A 24,476-nucleotide genomic window follows, 5' to 3' on the forward strand; every position below is an offset into this window, starting at 1 on the left:
AAAAAACAAGAAACCTTAACTTGAATAAAAATAAATACGAATTATCATGTAGCTGTTTCGCAGTTTTATAAACAGGACACCTGTTAAATTCGTGGCCCGCCAGTAGAAAACACCAATCCCTCTATAAAAAAATAGTTATAATCCAATTATTACTTCACTAATACATAAAATAGAATACTACTATTCTTACTAGTACAATTACTACTTATAATATATAATATATAAATAAATACAAGGGCCCGACAATATTTTTCGGACACTTTAGTATTGGACTTTCCGAGTACCATAGAGTGGCGAAATTCCTTCAATAGAATAACATAAATATATAAAGACAATACCTGCAATAGAAATAGAAGAAATCGATTAGGTAACAAGGAATATTTGATTTTAATCATTTTTTGCAAAACATTATTTTTCGGGCATCGTTGAAAAACTGTTAATAGTCTGTAATATCACCTTTCTTCACAATAACTTTTATCAATCTCTCTTCATAATGATCAAACTATTGCACAATAACATCTCTACATGTTTCTATTAGTTGTTTTTTTTGGCATCTTGTATTTGTTACCACAGTTGAGCCTCTTTCGTTATTTCAGGTTCATCATAGACAAGTTGCGCAAGCATTTCCCAAGCATTTTCCATTAAATTTAGATCTGGGCTTTTTGCAGGCCATTCCAAAGTAGTCATATTCACTTTAGCCATCCATTCTGTCATGAGTTTTGACACATGGATGCTGCAATTATCTTGCTATAGAACGAAATCATTCCCCATCTCTCTTTTTATCCTTGGTAGGGCTTTCTCTTCCCGTAACTGTTTGTAGGTTTCGTTGTTCTGTCGTCCTTTCAGCCACTCTAACTATATATTTCCATTAGCAAAGATCATACCCCAAACCATAACTCCTCCTCCTCCTCCTCCTCATCCTCCTCCTTCCCCTCCTCCTCTCATCTGTCTTTTGTTCAGTAAAACAGGCTCACCCCTTCTCGACCAAGTACACCGTCTATAGGGCCCATCAAACTTGAAACGCTTCTCATCAGTAAATATAATTTTCTTAAAGTCAACATGTTTTGTTAACCACATTTTAGCAATCTCCAGTCTTGCTCGTCGTAATTCTTTGTTAGTGTATATTTTTTCTTAGCCTTTGCATACTTTAAACCAATCATGCAGCGTTCTTTGTACTGTTTGGGCGCTTACATCCAATTCACATTGCTCCTTCATTTTTCTTGCTGCAACTTTTTCTCCAGATGTCGAAAGCCGCGTAACACACTCCTCTTCATTCTCCTTTCAGTCCTATTGTCAATTGATCTTTTCCGTCCTCTCTTCTTTTTCCGCTCGGAGTTTGTCTCCAGCATGTATTCGACCGTTGATTTTGACAGCTTTAAATCCATGGCGATCCTTTTGATACTGAAGCCATCTTGCCGCTTCTTCCGTGCCAAACAACGATTTCTTTTGAATGCATTTTATCTCATTAAAATTGCCAATAGAATAGAACAGATAATTGATTCTAGTGATGACAACTAAGTGTACAAGCAGAAAATTTGCATACAGTAACATATGCATGAACATAGCTCTTAATAAAATAGAATTTTTTGTCATGTCCGAAAAATAGTGTCGCGCAAGTTTTCGAAAAAATAATTAAAAAAAAATTATCAAAGCCAAACTAAAAAAATAATTACACTAGTAGTGGATTTTCACTGCTCAACTACGTACTTACAATCTCAAAGGCACTAATAACCACCTTGAAGTACTTTTTTTTTAAAGTGTCCGAAAAATATTGTTGGACCCTGGTAATATATACTAAGTATGATAATAGTAAAACTTTACTTTTAAGAACTATTCTATTATAAAACATAAAAAGATTATATAGGAATGAAAAGGCATAAAAAAAACTTAAATACTTTTCGTCCCAGACAGGCGAATTTATAAGAGGAACAAAACCTAGCAATATAAATCTAAAACCCAATATTTAGTCTAAAGAAGCTTTTAGTATTTTATAAAAATATTATTAAAAAAACAAATGCAGTTTTAATTCCTACGGATATTATGTACAATATATCGAAGATTATATATATATATATATAAACTTCGCGGATTAAGGACTATCCACTTATTAAGTGTTTCCTTTCAGATTAAATATATTATTTCAAAGTGTTTTAACATGTTTTATTAACTATTTGCTCTTATATATATATACACACATATATAAATATATATATATATATATATATATATATATATACAACAACAACAAAGGCCCTTAACGTCGAGGACGACGATTGGCAAGGCGCTTCAGTCTTCTACAGTTCAGGAAGTCTGTGTATTGCTGGCAGGATCTTTTGGCACCAGATCTTATAGCAGCTTGCCACTTTGCTCGGTTGCCGGCAGAGGTTTCCCAAGTGTTGTGAGGGATGCCGAAGACCTGGAGGTCACGTTTCAGGCAACTACTATGGATATGTCAAGAATATATATATATATATATATATATATATATACATACTCCTATGAATTCGGTTTTCTTTTGTGTGTATCGATATTCATATTAAAAGCCCCTCTTTTCTATTTATTTTAAACGGAAATACAATTTTTGTTATATCTTGGTTGTGGAATTGCATTCACTAGCAAACGATCTAGCTAATTTGCATATTCTTTTAAACATTCATTTTAATTAATTCCCTATTAGTTGCTTCGGGGTTTTTAATGGGATAATCATCTTAAGTTAACTATTACGTGTAATTATATTCATGCAGATATTCTACATGATTTATACTTGCATAATATTTGCGGAAAAAAGTATATAGTAAACACAAAATTGTTTCCATATATATTTATGTATACGTATATATTTTTGTTAAACAAATCTATCTATCTATCTATCTTATATAAATATCTATAAAAATGAACATGTCTGTGTGTCTGTCTGTGTGTCTGTCTGTGTACATTTCCTTACACAATAACTCTGTCAATTTTTAGTCTACAGACTTGAAATTTGATATACAGGATACTGAGATTTGCGAATATTGATGTGATCGGTTTCCGAAAACAATAAATGTTAAAGGGTCATAATAGGGGTCAAAGTTTTAAAAAATTGACCGTTTTTTAGGGGTTTTTTTGCTCAACATACACCTCCAAACACCCGGGCAACGCCGGGCACCCATGTTAGTATATTTATAAAAGTGAAGGTGTCTGTCTGTCTGTCTGTTTGTCAGTCTGTCCGTCTGTGTGTCTGTGTACATTTTCCTTCGCAATAACTCTGTTAATTTTCAGTCTACAGACTCGAAATTTGATATACTTAGATTTAGGAAAATCGATGTGATCGGTTTTTGCCCAGAAATTTGGCTGTTAAGGGGTCAAAGTTCAACGATTTGATCTTTGAGAACTCTCCGAAACTCCTCCGACAATTTGGAGTCCAACCCCTTGAAATTTTAGATATAGGTTACTTGGACATGTATCTAACTTAATATCTTGTATTTGAGCCCAAAACAATAAATGTTAAGGGGTCATAATATGGGTCAAAGTTAAAAAAAATCATTTTTTTTTTTTTTTTGCTCAGCATACACCTCACACCCGGGCAACACCGGGCCGTAATGCTAGTATGTCTATAAAAGTGAACGTGTCTGTCTGTGTACATTTCCCTACGCTATAACTCTGTTAATTTTCAGTCTACAGACTCGAAATTTGTTATACAGGGTACTGAGATTTGGCAAAATCTATGTGATTCGTTTCCGGCCAGAAATTTGACTGTTAAGGGATCAAAGTTCAACGATTTGATCTTTGAGAACTCTACCAAACTCCTCCGACATTTTTGGATCTAAACACTTGAAATTTTAGATATAGGTTCCTTGACCATGGATCTAACTTAATAACCTGATTTGAGCCCAAAACAATAAATGTTAAAGGGTCATAATAGGGGTCAAAGTTAAAAAAATTCAGTTTTTGTTTTGCTCAGCATACACCTCACACCCGGACAACGCCCGGCACTCGCGGCAGTATATCTATAAAAGTGAACGTGTCTGTGTATCTGAATGTGTGTCTGTCTGTGTGTCTGTCTGTGTACATTTCCTTATGCAATAACTTTGTCAATTCTTAGTCTACAGACTCGAAATTTGATATACAGAGTACTGAGATTTGGGAAAATCTTTGTGATCGGTTTTCGCCAGAAATCTGGCTGTTAAAGGGTCAAAGTTCAACGATTTGACCTTTGAGAACGCTACCAAACTCCTCCGACAATTTTGGGTCTACACACTTGAAATTTTAGATATAGGTTCTTTGAACATGGATCTAACTTAATAACTTGATTTGAGCCGAAAACAATAAATGTTAAGGTGTCATAATAGGGGCGAAAGTTTAAAAAAATTGACCTCTGCGGTCTCTAACTAATTACTCAGACAATTTATGGTCTAAACATTTGAAATTCACATAAATGCTATTCAGAGATAGAGCAAGCTTTTTCGTCGGTTTGGGTCGAAAATTTTTAGTTACCAATATATAAATGTATGTATGTATGTTTGCATGTCTGCCTAAAACTTTCAACAGTGGCGACGGATTTTACCAAGATCAGTATCGTTTTAAAGTTCGACCTTTCATACGACAAATATCGAAAAATTTGCTAAAAACATTAACATCTTCACCTTCAACTAGGCACTTTTCTACAGGGGGGGTCGCTTTTTTCGCCGATATTTTTGAAAGATATCCTCTCCTTTCGATTGTCTAGCCTTAATGTAAACATAAATCACATCAGATTTGGCGGTGATCGTAACCGCAAAGACGTCAGTTTTGTTTGTCCGTTCTTTTCCTCCTTTGCGGTACGGGTTCGAGCCTGCCTTCCTACTACCACTTTTTTTTTTTTTGCTCAACTTACACATCAAAACACCTGGGCAACGCCGGGTTGAAATGCTAATATATCTATAAAAGTGAACGTGTCTGTGTATCTGTGTGTGTGTGTGTCTGTCTGTGTACATTTCCCTACGCAATAACTCTGTCAATTTTTAGTCTACAGACTCGAAATTAGATATACAGGGTAGTGAGATCTGAGAAGATTTTTGTGATCGGTTTTCGGCCTGAAATTTGGCTGTATAGGGGTCAAAGTTCAACGATTTGATCCTTGAGAACTCTACCAAAATCCTCCCACAATTTTGGGTCTAAACACTTGAAATATTAGATATAGGTTCCTTGGACATGAATCTAACTTAATAACTTTATTAGAGCTCTAAACAATAAATGTTAAAGGGGCATAATAGGGGTCAAAGTTAAAAAAAAATGTTTATAACGATTATTTCGATTTTATTTTCATTACAAGTGGGAATTGTTTTCAAACAAAAAGAAATAAAATATATTTTTCTAATTAAAAAACCCAAAAACAAACTACTAGATCGAGTTACATATAACGACAATATTTGGTACCCAGCGTAGTTTACCTCATAAAAAGAAATCAAAATCTATTTTTTGGCTAATACGTTTCAACGGCCTTTAAACATAACATAAAAGAAGGAATTAAAAAAAAAATGATTAAAATTTAACATTATGGAATTAGGGATCATTTTCTCATATAAAGTTAACGTAAATGAGCACCCACTTCTTCGCGATGTAGCGGTAAACGAGACATGTAATCATTGAACATTGTTTTCAAGTTTGTTAGCGAGGGCAGGATGGGGCAAAAGAGAGAATATGGTGGGGTAGGTGGTCATAATTCCCCAAACATTTTTTAAAAAAATACGTACGGACACTTCAAAACGCTTTGAAAAGGTCTTACCGTTAAATATTATTGGTCGCTATCAATTAATTATTATTTCCTGATATTTTTAAGGCTTGTTAACACGCAAAAATCACCAGGGTGGGCCTGTACAATGCAACCCCCCTCCTTGTATTTTTCCTTTTTGTCTTTTTTGATTATTTTTCAACAAATTACAGCCCTAAGACCTTTATGATCCAATGTATCCCGTATTATTTTCACTGGTCGCTATGTTTATTTTCTCACGCGCACGCACTCAATTTTTGCACGTTTATGCATTAATTCTGTATACTCATTTTCAAATTTATACATTAATTTTGTATACTCACTATTCCATAGCTAGCTAAAAACGTATACTGGCCCAACGAATCACGGGTAGTCTAGTCTATATATATATATATATATATATATATATATATATATATATATATATATATATATATATATATATAGAGAGAGAGAGAGAGAGAGAGAGAGAGAGAGAGCCTTCCATCTATATACACTTCGATGCCACTAAACTAGCACTTCACCGTAGTCAAATATCAAACTTTCAACTATTTATTTCATAGACGGCAGCTCTAGCCATTAGACCACCGGAGAACTTCGCATTATATAACTTTAATTGACAGAGCTAATCCTTCCAACGTAAGCAAGAAAACCTGGAGGTTCATTTGCATAACAGCCAGGTGAACTGATTAAAACAATGAGTTTTAAAGCGTGGGTCAGAACGAATCAGACTGGTAATATCGACGACGGTTTAAGGTTTATGAAAGAAACGAAATCAACTATTGGAAGAATTGGAACAACTCTGATTACCGAGTGTCTGCACCCAAACGATTTTATTGGAGAGAGAATGCCATACATAGTAGCTTGAAAAGTAATTTGCATAACGGACAGGCGCACAAATAAAGGCGGGAAGTGTTCACGCGTGAGGTAGGACGAACTAAACGGCGAAAGAAGTGTTAGTATCGTGACGGTTTATTGTTAATTTATAAAAGAAATTAAAACACAGATTAAAAGAATTGGGAAATGATGTTTACCGAGTGTTTAGGCCGATTAAAAGATTATCCTAAACTTTCTTTTATTATCGTAAACATATATGTTTTTTTAATATATCAAATGTATTGGTTTCACACGATTGCGATGCCAAAACGGCGTAATTTTACGCATTATTAATCTCTGACTCTTGCCTTAAAAGAGATTTACCTCAAACCTGCAAATAAATTGCATTACTCAGTATTTCTAGAATGGAATTCTCTTGTGTTTTTCTATAGTATTTATCTTATTTTTCAGCATTTATGGGATTTATTAATCGTATTATATGGATTATTTGCAGCACTGTTCTCATCTTGGGTGTTGTTAACACAACGTCTCGGTTGATGTAATCTCCGACTTTCTTCATGTGTGTCTTGCCGAACTCGAGAATCCTTCTGTTGGATTAGGGAATCTGCACAGAATTTTGAACGTAACCCTTTATTTAATCCACGGGGATAGTATGACCTTGTTCCGTCAGCCATGACTGGGTAGACGTCCTAAGTAATTGACAGTTGTATTTTTAGTGTCGCCCTTTAACCTTTAGAAGAGTGTTACTTACAACTGAATTTTACGAAATACTTTATGCACTATGCCACGGATCATTGCAGATTCCCGAGTATATGTTTATATGTCTATCCTAATGTACATCATGGGTAAATACCGGATACATAAGTGGATCAGAGTTAACTTTTATATCCAAATTCAACGGACGTATTTCCTGAAGTGTAAGGAAGTGATTTACACAAATAATAAAAAATATCGGAAACATAGTTATAACTCATGAAGTAATTAAAAAAATGAAGGGATAAGTGATCGAAAGTCAATAAATTTATGAGCCAGAATTTGTTTACGGACTGTTTTGAGTTATTTGCTCGGAGCAGATCGGGAGAACGATCTCAACAAACAACTAAGACGTGAACGTTAGTATTTAGAGGATCGTTTTCCGTGATGATGTCACGCATAAACGAAGAATACAACTGATATTTACTGTTTATGTCGGTGTCTGTGTTTTCGTTTGTTTTATAATTTTGTAAGACAGTGCTCGCACCCACGAAAATCGCTAACGGGAGAGACGGTGACACAGCCAGAATCAGAAAAGAGATGAAGAAGAAAGCCTACGCAGACAACGCTTGGAATCGGTAATTGTCGAGAACAGGGTAGCACATGGATTCACATAACAACTAAACTTTTAGAAAAAACATTCCACTGCAAAATAGCTATTTTTTTTTTAAAACAAACAGAATATCAGCTCATATGAAATCTAACTTTTATTTTTATGTTACTTGTATTCGTCCTAATGTGTTACTGAAACGTGTGGGAATACTGTTAATTAGAGAAACATTTAAGTGGGGTGGTTGCGCAAGAAGATATCTGTTCACATTACATTTTAATTCCAGCTTGTTGGTACAGTCGTGGAAACAGGTAGCAGAGAAAGCATTTCAAAGGCAATAAATATGAGGAAAAAAGCTATTAGAGAAGAAAGCTTTCCATCAGGTGCGGACTGTCACATTGAATGCGTGGGAGGTTGCTGAGCGAAAACTCATAGATGCAATATTACGGCGCCGAAACAGTGATCGAAGGATGGTGGGCCATATTATAATCGATGTTCTTTTTGGACCATTTTTTGGTCTAAGAGTGTGTGTGTGTGTGTGCGTGTGTGTGTGTGTGTGCGAGAGAGAGAGAGAGAGAGAAAGAGAGGAGGGACACTTGTATTTGTTGCATCAACCCAAATGTGGCAACAATACTCCATGCATTGGCGAATATTGGCACGTGTGAAACTTGACAATTATCTTCTACGTAGTTGTTACATTTCAATGTACCCGTGAATGTCAAACTGACGAGATTGAATGTTGGACTTTCAGGTAGAATGCAATTAACCATGGTGATCAGTGGTTGAAAAGTTTTTTTATAATTGTTAAATGAAATGAATTTCGTCTTAGTAGCCTTAAATGTAACTATCCATTTTAGCTGCATATCACTACATAGTTGATATAATGCGATGTAATGAATATAAGTACATCCGGGTCTTTTCTTCTCTGCAATATTGTGATTGGTTGATTAAACCATACTCACCAGCTTGGGGAAGTATTTTGAGAAAGCCGCCGAAAGGTACACCGCTTTATACTACGAACTCTGCTGCGTCTAACTACTTGTCCATACTGCGACATATCAGAACACTTATTGGAACTGAAGCAGGACCGCTTAGCTATTTCAACGATATATATATATATATATATATATATATATATATATATATATATATATATATATATATCCCTTTCTATATCTCAATAATGGGGGTCATTTTGTAAAATTTCAGCCATTTGTCTTGGATATGTGTGCATTTGCTTTGTCCACATGTCGAAAATAGAACGTAGGTCATCAGCAACTATACACATCTCGGACATAATTGGTAATTTATGGGAATCAAGAATAATGATACAAGGATCGACTATTCTTGCACATCTACATTAACGCTATGTTGCTTGGCTGTGTAGCTATTAAAGACGACTTGAATCTTTACTTTGGTTAAAAGGATCGACAACTATATCTATAATTTGCTTCGAATTGTGTCTATCTGTTATATCTCTGTATTGTATTATCTCCGATAAAATAAAATTTCTTTCATATATTATACTAGCGGGGCACCCGGCGCTGGCTGGCTGTTCGTATATTACGCTTAAATATGATAATTTAATTTATGCGGATTTATTTATTTATTATTATAGCGTCAATTCTGCATTGTTTATTATAAAGAAAAAGACAAGATATATATTTCCAATCAATTACAAGAGAAACATCTGATAAAAATATATAGGAAAAATTACTCTTGTAATATACGATGGGGTTGATGAAATGACGAAGGTAGAAGCAACTACTGAAAATGTAAATGAAAATATTGGACCTTTGAACAATCAAATTCTTTACAAAGAAACAATTAAACTTGTGATTGAACATGGGAAGACGAAAGAGGGGATTGATATCTTCATATTAGTAGATGAGAAGGTAAGAGCTGGCAATTTAGAAAAACCGCCGAACCTCCGATTTGTGAATCGGAGAAGACTAAAATCTATTACTACTAAAGTGAATGAAGTCCTGACATTTTTTCCAGTAAAAAAATTTAAAACAGTGCATTAACATCATTAAAGCTGCTTCTAATACTGTATCAATGTTGCTTGGAGTGGGAAAAGGTAAAAAAAAGAAGAAAAAAGGTGGCTGAAACATCTAAATGGGCGAATAAAGCAACTTCGAATAGAGTACAAGCTGCCGTAGAAGGCAAACTCCAAATCAGAGCGGATTCCATAAACTAAATAAAAAAAATATATACATTTAATAATTTTTATATTTAATCAGAAGAGACATTTCCATGGTATTTTGTAATCAACCAGAAGGGACATTTCCAGGGCATTTCATACTTAACCAGATGGGACGTTTCCATAACATTTTATAATTAACTAGAAGAAACGTTTCCATGGCATTTTATAATTAACCAGAAGGGATATTTCCAGAGCATTTTATATATAAGCGGAAGGGACATTTACGGGGCATTTTATAATTCATCGGAAAGCACATTTCCAGGGCATTTTCTAGATAACCAGAAGGAACATATATAGGGCATTTTGTAATTATCCAGATGTGACTTTTCCCGGGCATTTTAGTAATGTGTAAAGTTTGTTACATTAAATGTAGTAATAGAAAAACAAATCGTATGAAAGGTCGAACTTCAAAACGATACTGATCTTGGTAAAATCCGTCGCCACTGTTGAAAGTTTTAGGCAGACATGCAAACATACATACATACATTTATATATTGGTAACTAAAAATTTTCGACCCAAACCGACGAAAAAGCTTGCTCTATCTCTGAATAGCATTTATGTGAATTTCAAATGTTTAGACCATAAATTGTCTGAGTAATTAGTTAGAGACCGCAGAGGTCAATTTTTTTAAACTTTCGCCCCTATTATGACACCTTAACATTTATTGTTTTCGGCTCAAATCAAGTTATTAAGTTAGATCCATGTTCAAAGAACCTATATCTAAAATTTCAAGTGTGTAGACCCAAAATTGTCGGAGGAGTTTGGTAGCGTTCTCAAAGGTCAAATCGTTGAACTTTGACCCTTTAACAGCCAGATTTCTGGCGAAAACCGATCACAAAGATTTTCCCAAATCTCAGTACTCTGTATATCAAATTTCGAGTCTGTAGACTAAGAATTGACAAAGTTATTGCATAAGGAAATGTACACAGACAGACACACAGACAGACACACATTCAGATACACAGACACGTTCACTTTTATAGATATACTGCCACGAGTGCCGGGCGTTGTCCGGGTGTGAGGTGTATGCTGAGCAAAACAAAAACTGAATTTTTTTAACTTTGACCCCTATTATGACCCTTTAACATTTATTGTTTTGGGCTCAAATTAGGTTATTAAGTTAGATCCATGGTCAAGGAACCTATATCTAAAATTTCAAGTGTTTAGATCCAAAAATGTCGGAGGAGTTTGGTAGAGTTCTCAAAGATCAAATCGTTGAACTTTGATCCCTTAACAGTCAAATTTCTGGCCGGAAACGAATCACATAGATTTTGCCAAATCTCAATACCCTGTATAACAAATTTCGAGTCTGTAGACTGAAAATTAACAGAGTTATAGCGTATGGAAATGTACACAGACAGACACGTTCACTTTTATAGACATACTAGCATTTCGGCCCGGTGTTGCCCGGGTGTGAGGTGTATGCTGAGCAAAAAAAAAAAAAATGATTTTTTTTAACTTTGACCCATATTATGACCCCTTAACATTTATTGTTTTGGGCTCAAATACAAGATATTAAGTTAGATACATGTCCAAGTAACCTATATCTAAAATTTCAAGGGGTTGGACTCCAAATTGTCGGAGGAGTTTCGGAGAGTTCTCAAAGATCAAATCGTTGAACTTTGACCCCTTAACAGCCAAATTTCTGGGCAAAAACCGATCACATCGATTTTCCTAAATCTAAGTATATCAAATTTCGAGTCTGTAGACTGAAAATTAACAGAGTTATTGCGAAGGAAAATGTACACAGACACACAGACGGACAGACTGACAAACAGACAGACAGACACCTTCACTTTTATAAATATACTAACATGGGTGCCCGGCGTTGCCCGGGTGTTTGGAGGTGTATGTTGAGCAAAAAAAACCCCTAAAAAACGGTCAATTTTTTAAAACTTTGACCCCTATTATGACCCTTTAACATTTATTGTTTTCGGAAACCGATCACATCAATATTCGCAAATCTCAGTATCCTGTATATCAAATTTCGAGTCTGTAGACTAAAAATTGACAGAGTTATTGTGTAAGGAAATGTACACAGACAGACACACAGACAGACACACAGACACGTTCATTTTTATAGATATTTATATAAGATAGATAGATAGATAGATTTGTTTAACAAAAATATATACGTATACATAAATATATATGGAAACAATTTTGTGTTTACTATATACTTTTTTCCGCAAATATTATGCAAGTATAAATCATGTAGAATATCTGCATGAATATAATTACACGTAATAGTTAACTTAAGATGATTATCCCATTAAAAACCCCGAAGCAACTAATAGGGAATTAATTAAAATGAATGTTTAAAAGAATATGCAAATTAGCTAGATCGTTTGCTAGTGAATGCAATTCCACAACCAAGATATAACAAAAATTGTATTTCCGTTTAAAATAAATAGAAAAGAGGGGCTTTTAATATGAATATCGATACACACAAAAGAAAACCGAATTCATAGGAGTATATACATATATATATATATATATATATATATATATATATATATATATATAAGAGCAAATAGTTAATAAAACATGTTAAAACACTTTGAAAAAACATATTTAATCTGAAAAGGAAACACTTAATAAGTAGATAGTCCTCAATCCGCGAAGTTTATATATATATATATATATAATCTTCGATATATTGTACATAATATCCATAGGAATTAAAACTGCATTTGTCTTTTTTTAATAATTTTTTATAAAATACTAAAAGCTTCTTTAGACTAAATATTGGGTTTTAGATTTATATTGCTAGGTTTTGTTCCTCTTATAAATTCGCCTGTCTGGGACCAAAAGTATTTAAGTTTTTTTATGCCTTTTCATTCCTATATAATTTTTTATGTTAACAACATATAATAGAATAGTTCTTAAAAGTAAAGTTTTACTATTATCATAGTTAGTATATATTACCAGGGTCCGACAATATTTTTCGGACACTTTGAAAAAAGTACTTCAAGGTGGTTACTAGTGCCTTTGAGATTGTAAGTACGTAGTTGAGCAGTGAAAATCCACTACTAGTGTAATTATTTCTTTTAGTTTGGCTTTGATAATTGTTTTTATTATTATTTTTTCGAAAACTTGCGCGACACTATTTTTCGGACATGACAAAAAATTCTATTTTATTAAGAGCTATGTTCATGTATATGTTACTGTATGCAAATTTTCTGCTTGTACACTTAGTTGTCATCACTAGAATCAATTATCTGTTCTATTCTATTGGCAATTTTAATGAGATAAAATGCATTCAAAAATGCAACCGGGATATTGTGCTAAAGGTTACAGTTAGGGTTAGTAGTAAGGTGGGTTTTCGTTTCTTTGATCCACATGGAAGTGAAGAGTGCCAAAAAGCCTTAAAAACAAAATAAATTCATTGGTTGATGGAAAAAAGGAAATTTGATAGTAATGTGAGCAATAGAACAAGAACTCATTGGATGAAAGTTCAAGGAGACAATGCTTTATTGCAAATCTAAACCTAATGATGTCCTTCGGGTATGAAACACAAATATTTTGGTGTCGATCACGTGTAAGTATATTTCATACTTTAGCACCTACTCTCCGTTTCTCTCTTTTTTGCCCTTTCTATTCATATAATGCACACACACACACGCCGCCACACCCACATATATAATTATTTCATCTCTCCACATAGAATCTAATAAGGAGATATAGTATTTTAGTTATCAATTTTCACTATTTTCTTCAATAGTTTTCAATACATGGTAAGCTTGCTAAACTAAGCATCATATGTATATATACAAACGTAAGGTAACACGAATTCCATGCTTTTAAGCCTGACGATTCCTTACAGGGATGAATCGTCGAATATTTTGTGTAGCTTAATTGCCATATATTTTCATAAATGACTAAATATAAATCTCTATATATATATATATATAAAAGTGAAAGAGTCTGTGTGTGTGTGTGTCTATGTGTCTGTGTACATTTCCCTACGCAACAACTCTATCAATTTTAAGCCTACAAATTCCAAATTTGATATACAGAGTACTGAGATTTGGGAAAATCGATTTGATTGGTTTTCGGACAGAAATTTGGTGATTAAGAGGTCAAAATTCAACGATTTGACTTTTGAGAACTCTACCAAACTCCTCCTACAATTTTGGGTCTAAACACGTGAAATTTTAGATATAGGTTCCTTGGACATGGATCTAACTTAATAACTTAATCTGAGCCCTAAACAATAAATTTGATGGGTTCATAATAGGGATCAAATTTTAAAAAAATTGACCGTTTGTTTTTGTTTTGCCCAGCATACACCTCAAAACACTCGAGCAACGCCGGGCACCCATGCTAGTATATATATATATATATATATATATATATATATATATATATATATATATATATATATATATATATAATTAAAGCTACATCTATTTCTGAAATTGCTAAAAAAGAGGTCATGAGGTACATTCTAAGATACCACATAGAGCGGCTTTCACGAATTCATACTACTGCTGTTGAATATAAATACATTTTGACATCTACTAAAACATACATATGCACACACACACACACACACACACACACACACACACACACACGGTGACTGCTTTCAGAAAAGACGGACATTCATATGCTTAAAATACCCGTACAAATATAGATACTTATGACCTTATCTTTGCAAACGCTGACGTTTTATTTTCCGGACGAGGAAAATAGTCTCAGCCACAGAAGACAGCAACAAGAAAAGCAAAAAAAAAAAAAAAAAAAAATCGAAATAAGAAAAAAAAAAGACCTCGAAATATAGAAAGTGCGTACAGAGAGTCGAACTAAACGGTGAGTAGACCTTAGCGCGATAGACGTGGAAAAGATGGTGCGGGATGACGTCGGTGGGGATGACGTCGGGAGGGATCCGCGCACAAAAATCAGCAGGGCTCCTGTACGCAGCAGGAAAAAGCGGCGCGTTATCACGTCGACTAGAGACTGGAAGGGAAAGCGACGCCATCTTCGTGACAACATCGACCTTCGAATTCAATGTTTCTCTCAAGGGCGGCGTTTCTCGAATGGAAACGAGATCTCGTCAAAAAAATAATATAGAAGAGAAAAAAAAGTAAAAATTATTAAAAAACACAAGTAATGAGAAGACGAGATCTCATTTTGCCAGGAAGAATGTTGGCTGACGAGGAGCGGTTCACAGCATCCATTTCTTCTCTCTTCTCTCTATGTGATCGACCAAGTAATGGATGCTATCTCAGTGGGAGAACCTGCTTGGCACGGTCTTCACCTTATCTGTCATATCTCAACGAAGAAACACTGTTTTCGTTTCGTTTTTTGGTTTTTCTCTAATGGAAGGAGATTCTGCAGACAACTTTAATGCTTTACAGTAAATGCTAAACACTGTGTTCAGTCGAATAGAGAATGACTGGCAAATCACCGGCCTTTGTAACAAACACTACTCCTTCACTGTCTCTTCGGAGAGTTGTCTTCTCTTTGTCTTCTCTTTCTCTCTATCTCTCTTTCCATCTATCTCTTTTTCTTTCTCTCTGCCCACGAGACAGAAGAGATCTCTATTTCTGAAGTCAAATTTAAAGCCGCCATGGGATAATTGAAAATCAGAGGTAAAAACAACAAAATAGTTATTTTTAAAAATAGTATATGACACAATTCGTGCGTTTATTGATGAGGATGGTATTGCAAATTTGCTTAGAGAGATGCGCAATAATATTCACTCATTAAATCCTAGTGATGTAAATGCTATTTTAAAAACCGGACCGACCGACCGACTGAAAGACAAAACCATTCATAAAGATGTGAGGACTCAACTAGAAATACAAAATAACAATATATTAATAAGCAACCTAGTTGGAGTAATACATTCACCCATATATATATATATATATATATATATATATATATATATATATATATATATATATATATATATATATATATATACACTAAATGGAGGCCCGGTGTTGCCCCACCGTAAAATACGCTTAAACACGATATTTCAATTTATGCAGATTCTATAATAATACATAACCAATCTGCATAAATTAAAATATCATGTGTAAGTGTATTGTATAACGGGGCATAGCCGGATGTCCAGCTAGTATATATATATATATATATATATATATATATATATATATATATTTGTATGTATCCATACAAATATCTACCAATCTCTCTCTCTCTCTCTCTCTCTCTCTCTATATATATATATATATATATATATATATACATATATATATATACATATATGTATATGTATGTATACATAAATATATATATATATATATATGTATATATATGTATACATATATGTATATGTATGTATACATACAAATATATATATATATGTATGTGTGTGTGTGTGTGTTTAAGCTTCTGTGCGACAACGTCGGGTTGTCAGCTAGTATATATATATATATATATATAGTAATATATAGTAATAGTAATATGTATATATATATATATATATATTACACACACACATATATATACACACACACATATAGAAAGAGAGAGAGAGAGAGTGTGAGTGAAAGAGAGAGAGAAAGAGATAATGATCGAGAGTAGAGTAAATAGGTGGTCAATGTAATTAATACAAGATCATTTATATTTATGACGATAGAGAGATTATATAGGAATATAGTTGATATTTTCTCTTAAACGATTGGAACATATGCCAATCATCTTGTATTAATTCATTTACTTGCTATTCACTCTATAGAGCCGATTATATATATGCAGTATTCGGAACGATTGTTTGTAATTCCTATACTTTCCCCACTATTAAACCGAATAGGTATATTGCTCTTTACCATTGTTCTCGTATTTTTGCTTCACACAATTATTTTTTCTCTCCTTTTCTCTTCCATCTCTCTCACTTATGCTTTCTTTCTCTCTTCCCCCCTTTCTTTCTCCCCTCTTTCTCTGCCTCTCTCTCCGATATAGAGTCCTAGAGTGGATGAAACGCGGAATATTCAGTGTAGCTTAATCGCCATATATATTTTATAACTTACTAACAGTTTACGCATAAAGTTATACTTTCGTATACTAATTTTATGTGAGTAAATTAAGTAGTTATATATATATATATATACATATACATATATATATAAAGTTATAGAAAGATAAATTCAATATGGGTATATATGAATTTATTTCTCGATTCAATGAGGAAAAGCATCATTGGTAGGAGGGGCTATAAATCCTTGTTTTATTTTAATCTTCATTTTAATACTTTAACATTTCCTTCCTAATGTACCTAATGTAGTATAAGCTAGATGCCATATTTTCCTATAGTTGTAACTTAGCTTTTTTCACCTTTGCTAATGAAGCATCAGCACTCGAAATGCCTAGGTATAACTAACATTAATAGCCCCTCCTATAAATATGTTTCTTCTTCGTTGAACTGACACGTATATACAACAGAAGTTCGTCATGCTTTAGCTTTTAAAAATTTTAGGGCTTCAAGTCTTTTAGCTGCAATCTGCTGTTGAGTTGCTGTAATCTTTCTCCAAGAGCGTACTTTTCGAATCGAAACGCCTTGTATTTCTTTTTTCTTTTATCTCCTCCCTTTTCATTCGATCTTCATTCCTATATATCATCTCGTGACTTCACACCCACGCCCACGAATTGAATGCTGACGCAACATTAACTCGGCACGTGAGTCGTCAGTGTGCATACTATTCACGCGAACGTAAACATATCATAAAGGTTTCAATTTCATCTAATTTTAATCGAAAAAAAACTTGTTTTTTTTTTTTAAAAAACGAAGGACCATTCGTAATATTAAAGTTATAAAAGCTCTTATAATTTGTGAATAAAAATTAGTACAAGCCTGATTTTTACAGCATACAGTGTTCGCGTCAGACAAGAAGAATAAAGAAAAAAAAATGACCGCTGCGTTTACTTATAGGCTGGAGATCTCATGAGTTAACAAGACTTCAGGGCATGTAATATGTATATGAAAGGCAGACGGTTTCAATAAAAAGTGTTGATCAGAGAAGGGTATTCTTTTTTGGCGAAAGTGAGTTTTGTCATCGGCGTGTTGCATTTTGAGATCGAGAATTGTGAAGAAGGAAAAAATGCCAAGTACGTCCAAGGATGGAATACTGTTGCCATATCTGGGCAGGAGCTGCTAAAAACAGCATATCCTGCCTTGACAGAGTACAAAATAGACTTCGTGGCTTAGTGGGGGATGCCCTTTTCTCTACCCTGCAACCTCTCTCCCACAGAAGAGACGTGGCGAGCCTATCCTTGTTTTATCGTTATTTCCATGGCAGGTGCTCGTCTGAACTCCAATCTCTGGTCCCCCCTCGCCAATCTTTCACGAAAAACACCCGTCTAGCTGAATCCACTGTGAAAAAGTTCCCCCACTCTATATCTGTGCCTAAATCAAAACGTGGATTCCATGAACAGAGCTTCTTTCTTAGAACTGCACGCCTGTGGAACTCTGTTCCGTCTGCCTGCTTCCCTCCGGACTACAACTTGGATGTCTTCAAGTCCAATGTTAACAAATTCCTAATGAACCGCCCCCTTAATTAAACACTTCATTAAATCTCCACACTAACGTAATGTACTTGCAATAACCCTTATCCCTGAGTGGCTTCCGGGCCTTGATAAGTGGTGATCACTGTGTAAAAAAAAAGAAGGAGAAAAATAGTTAACATAAATTGTTGGAATATTTTACAGCACATTTTATATGCTTCTACGTTTTTTTTTATCAGACTAAATTCTGTTTGAGATGAGTTTAAGCTATAAACATACTTGTTTTCTGATGCAATATTCTGGTCATCTTTAATCATCATATTATCTTGTCTGGTGTCGTTAATATTTATTTTGTCGAACTCAAAGCACAATATAAGTGCGAAATTATAAATTTCATAGAAAACTACACAAGAAACGATATAAAATAATATGGTTGAATAGTTACATAATTTTGAATTATTGGCCTGAACGTCTGCTTTCCCCATTTTTTTTTCACTCGTGTTCACCCCAAACAAGTCATATCACAACTTGGACATAAGGCGCTACTATTCGAGACCATGCCTCGTCAATATTAACAATATGTTGGTTTACGTGACATTTAAACTTCTACATATCAGTACAGTCAGGGAAGCAGGTAGCAGGAAGGGAATTCCAGTCTAGTTGTTCAAGAGAAGAAACTATTAGAGTAGAACGCTTTCTGGCATTTAGGAACTTCTACAGTGACGGGGTGTGATTTTGTTGCTAAGCAGATTTGTCGGAGATATGTACGTCGAGAGAGCACGTGAAACGACTTCATCAGAGCACATTCCATTAACATACAAGGGACCTATTAGATTGAAGACTCTTTTTTGAACCCTATCTAAGAAACGAGTGGCAAACGCACCAGTCCAGATGCATGGGCGAATGGTGGCCTTGTAGAGGTACAGGATACTCTCAGGTGTAAGTAGTCTTCTAGCACGAAAGAGAAGACCCACCTTCCTTGCATAAGCCTTCGCAATATGTTCAAAGTATTTGTTCCATTAATTTTTATTTATCCTCATCTTTTATTAGTTGTTTCACGACGTTTTGGCCAACTATTCCTCTGGCCTTCTTCATGTGGTAACCGCGACGGGATAGGAACTCTGAATCTCCTGACTGCATCCATTGCAATTATTGCCTTCCATAGTTGTTGTCGTCCCACCACGTTTTGGCCAAATAAGCCTCTGGCCGGCTTTGGGTAGGATTGAAACCGCTATCTTCAGACAATTCTCACCTGGAACCGTAGATATTCAACATCTCTATCAACTGCGCAACGGGCCCCGATCAAGGTTGAATTTTTTGGTCTTATAAATTCATGTTTATTTATTATCTGGTCTTTCATGATCGGGTCCATATCGAATGGTATATATTATTTAATTGGAATTGTATTTATTGCGGACTATTATTCTCATCTTTTTCTTAATGGTCCGCAACAAATAAAATAAATAATAAATAATAATACTCATCTCACTAATGAATTCCAATAAAATAATGTATTTGTTCTAGTTCATGTTTTCCTTTTCATTCTCATTCACAGTAGCTTCCGTCACAGCAACAATCGTAGACAGAACTATGTGGCGCTTTTTCTTCTTTTGTAGTCATAGTAACTACACGCGATCCTTCTTTCTTGTCTACTGACTTGAATAACTATTTTCCTATATTTTGATTAATATCATCCAAAATCCAACCATTCATTTTCCACAAGTTGTCATCCTGAAAGAAAATCTGACAAGACTCCTCATCACTTAAACTCTACAACACTAACAATCCCAACGTGGATGTTTTCTTTTAGCTGTCAAAAACTCAACTGTCTGCCATTCCAAAGTTGTCCTCATTAGAGCAGCTATTTCTTTCATATGCAAATTAATGCCACATATAAAAAGGATTAAGTTCTTTTTCTTTACCCAATTCCCGCACCTGAGAGGCCAAATAGATGCGCAGCCATCTGTGTGAGTAGTATCTTCTACTACACAAATCATTTTCATCATATTCTGATATTCATCCTTTCATGATTTGTTTAATTGTTTAATGACGTCTTTATCAACAAGCATCGCGTTTTTCACTGATATTTTTAAAAGTCATCCCCCTTTTTCGATTGACTAGCCTTAATTTAAACATTCGTCGCTTCCGGTTTGGCGATGGGCGTAACGGCAAAGACGCCACGTTTTTTTTTTCACGTTCTTTTCCACCTTTGCGGTAAGAGTTCGAGCCTGCCTGCCAAATAAATTATTTCTCTTTTTCTGCTCCACACATACCGCCAAACACCCGACAGAAGCAACAGATTTTCACGAAATTGGTATCGTTTTGAAGCTCGATCTTTCGGACGATAAATGTCGAAAAATTGGCTAAAACCATTAACTCCTTCACTTAGGCACTTTTCTACAGGAAGGGGTAGCTTTCTTCGCTGATATTTTTCGAAATCAGCCCTTCTTTTCGATTGACTAGCCTTAATTTTAACCTTCATCACTTCCGATTTGGCAATGGGCGCAACGGCAAAAACGTAACGTTTTTTTTCACGTTCTTTTTCTCCTTGGTTTTGAGTTTATAAGTAATAATTTTATAAGCTTATAAGTAAAAATTGTAAAAGTTTATAGACTATAATTGTATAAGATTATAGGTTTTTATTGTATAACTTTATAAGCTATAATTGTATAAGTTTATCAGTATCAGTCATAATCGTAGAAGTTTATAAGTAATTATTGTGTAAGATTATAAGTAATGATTGTATTAGTTTATAAGTAACAATTATATAAGTAATAATTGCACCAGTTTATAAGTAATAATTATATCATTTACTAAAAAATAACTGTATAAGTTTATGAGTAATAATTGTATAAGTTTATGAGAAATAATTGTATAAGTTTATAAGTAATAATTGTAAAAATTTATAAGTATTAATTATATAAGTTTAAAAGCAATAATTATATAAGTTTGTAAATAATAATAACATAAGTTTATAAGTAATAATTATATAAGTTTATGAGTAATAATTACATACGTTTATTAATAAAAATCATATAAGTTTCTAAGTAATAATTACATAATTTTATAAGTAATAATTATATAAGTTTAAAAGTAATAATTATATAAGTTTGTAAATAATAATTACATAAGTTAATAAGTAATAATTATATAAGTTTATAAGTAATAATTATATAAGTTTTTAAGTGAATAATTATATAAGTTAGAATTAATTATATAAATTTGTAAGTTATAATTACACAAGTTTATAAGTAATAATTATATAAGTTATAAGTAATAATTATATAAGTCACTAAAAAATGTACACGACATTGCCCGTTGTTAAATGTAAAGTTAAGCATTTCAAATTAATGAAACTGGGACACCTGCATGTAAGTATTATGTTTATTTTAAATAGTTCACTTCTTGTAAGTAAAAAAATACTAGAGCTGAAAGACAGTGAGTCGAGTACGATAGCGTAAAGACAGTGAGTCAATTACGATAACTAGTAGACCAGCTTGCCACGATTTAAAACTGCTTTCACACCTCGTGAAACAGTTGACAAACAGATGAAAATCCGATGACCTCCAAAAAGACCAATTTTTCAATTTTACACTCTAAGTACCTCTTTTTTTCTGGATAAAACCTATTAAAAAGTCTTTCACATGTCTGAATACCCTATATACAAAATTTCAAGTCTGTAGATCACAATTTCGTTGAGTATATTGATTGAAAAATATCTTCACACCTATTGTCACTTGTTTTTAGATATATGGGTATGTTTTCATTGAATAAGTTATAAGTTATACTTGTGTAAGTTTACAATTAAAAACTGTATGAGTTTATATGTTATTATTCTTTATTCTATAAGTTTATAAGGTATAATTGTATTATTCTATTGGTAACTCTTGTATAAATTCATGTTATAATTTTATAAGTTTATGAGTTATAATTATATTATTCTATTAGTAAAACTTGTATGAGTTTATGAGTTATAATTGTATAAGTGTATAGGTTATAATTGTATTATTCTATTAGTAATAATTGTAAAAGTTAATTTTTATGATCAAAACAGTAAGGATATTTGTTTTAAACCGTACATGACGACATTTTGAAAATAAACAGATTTAAAATACACCAGTAACAATAACAGAAAATAAATGCTCACATTAAAATTATTCTGAACAAGCGGGACACTTTGGAAATTCCACAGAATGAAAAATATATTGAATCATTCAACATTATTTGATAAAGTTGATAAATTTCTAGATAACCCAGGGAATTGTTTTTTGGACAAGAAAAAAAAAAAAACAATAACATGCGACAGACATGATTTTATTTACATGTCTATTAAAATAGTGTCCATTGTATTTTATGTCTATGAAAATAGTGTCCATTGTATTTTAAATTCAGAACTAACCCAAATGAGGTAAATTACTAAGTACTAATACATATTCAGAAACTAATAATGTTGACACAATAAAACGATTGTGACATGCCTGACTTTTCTTCTCTGTGAAACACATGACAACGACTTTATATTTTATAAATATAAATTTATTTCGGATTTCTTAGTGTTTCAGGAGCCTGCTACATGTTTTGTCTTTTTTTTTTTACACGGTGGTCACCACCTATCAAGGCTCGGAAGCCACTCAGGGATAAGGGTTATTGCAAGTCAGTACCTTAGTGTGGAGATTTGATGAAGTGTTTACTTAAGGGGGCGGTTCATTAGGAATTTGTTAACGTTGGACTTGAAGACATCAAAGTTGTAGTCAGGTGGGAAGCAGACAGATGGAACAGAGTTCCACAGGCGTGCAGTTCTAAGAAAGAAGCTTTGTTCATGGAATCCACGTTTTGATTTAGGCACAGCTAAAGAATGGGGGAAATACATGTTGTATTTGTCTAGCCTCGCTTTCCGGCCATTTTGGAGCACGTCTGCACGCTTTAGTGACAAAACCCAAACTTTTTGCTCTAATCTTTTTGACCTGTCAGTTCCGGTGACGTAGCCGATTAAAGGACCCGTCTCCTTAACGTGACCTCCAGTCACCTATCTAAATGTGGCGTGAACAGTGTCACTTATCAATTATTGTTTTGGATTTCTAAATTCTTATGTTTATAGCGAAGTCAGCTAAACCTATAAAAATATCACTTAATTATTTTTATAATTAACTTTCAGCTAAACTTATTTGACTAAAATAATATTCCTATTCTTAGCCTAGCAAGGTCACTGGTGTTGTCCACTTTTCACTAGATAGACTTTTAACCTTGCTATCATCTAACAATATTGCGCCTGAGACGTAATGAATTACGGTGATCAAGGCCAAATGTGTAAGAGGCATCATAATTGGGTAGTTGTTAAATGTTAGTTCAGGTTACATTTCAAGTTCTGCATGGTGGAAATACTGAGAAAACAGAAAATAAGGTTGGAATTCACAAAACTAAGCAGTCTGAGGTAATAAGCTATTAGGAAATAAAGTTTTCCGTCATTTTGAGACCTCTAGAGTAAATGGGGTGAAATTTTACATTTTGTCGGGTTGATCAGGGCCTGTACGTTCAGGCGGTACAAGTGCAGTAAATATTATTACTGTGGCACTAGGTAATGGTCATAAAGAAAGACTCGAACAACGGATTTACGTAGAAAAGAATATATTGTACGAGAAAGTTATTAAAAGGCAAAGTTTGTCGGTAATCGCCAACTGTTAAGTTAGAAACTCTGTAGTGTCGCGCTAATTTAGTATTTGTTTATCTTTCTCCGCGAGTTGATGTGACACAAGGTCAAAAGGTGGGAAAATGGGCCAGCTTCCAAGAGACGTACTCTGATCCTGCAAAAAAAAAAAAAAAAAGTCTGAGTAGCCTCGTTTGCATTTCCCGACGAGATCGCCTCAGACACAAGCGATAAATTTGCTGCTTTTGAAAGGCGAAAGCCAACACATCGGAGGGT

Source organism: Euprymna scolopes, chromosome 1 (assembly GCF_053919585.1).
Source record: "Euprymna scolopes isolate OS-2025 chromosome 1, ASM5391958v1, whole genome shotgun sequence".
Classification (NCBI taxonomy): domain Eukaryota; kingdom Metazoa; phylum Mollusca; class Cephalopoda; order Sepiida; family Sepiolidae; genus Euprymna; species Euprymna scolopes.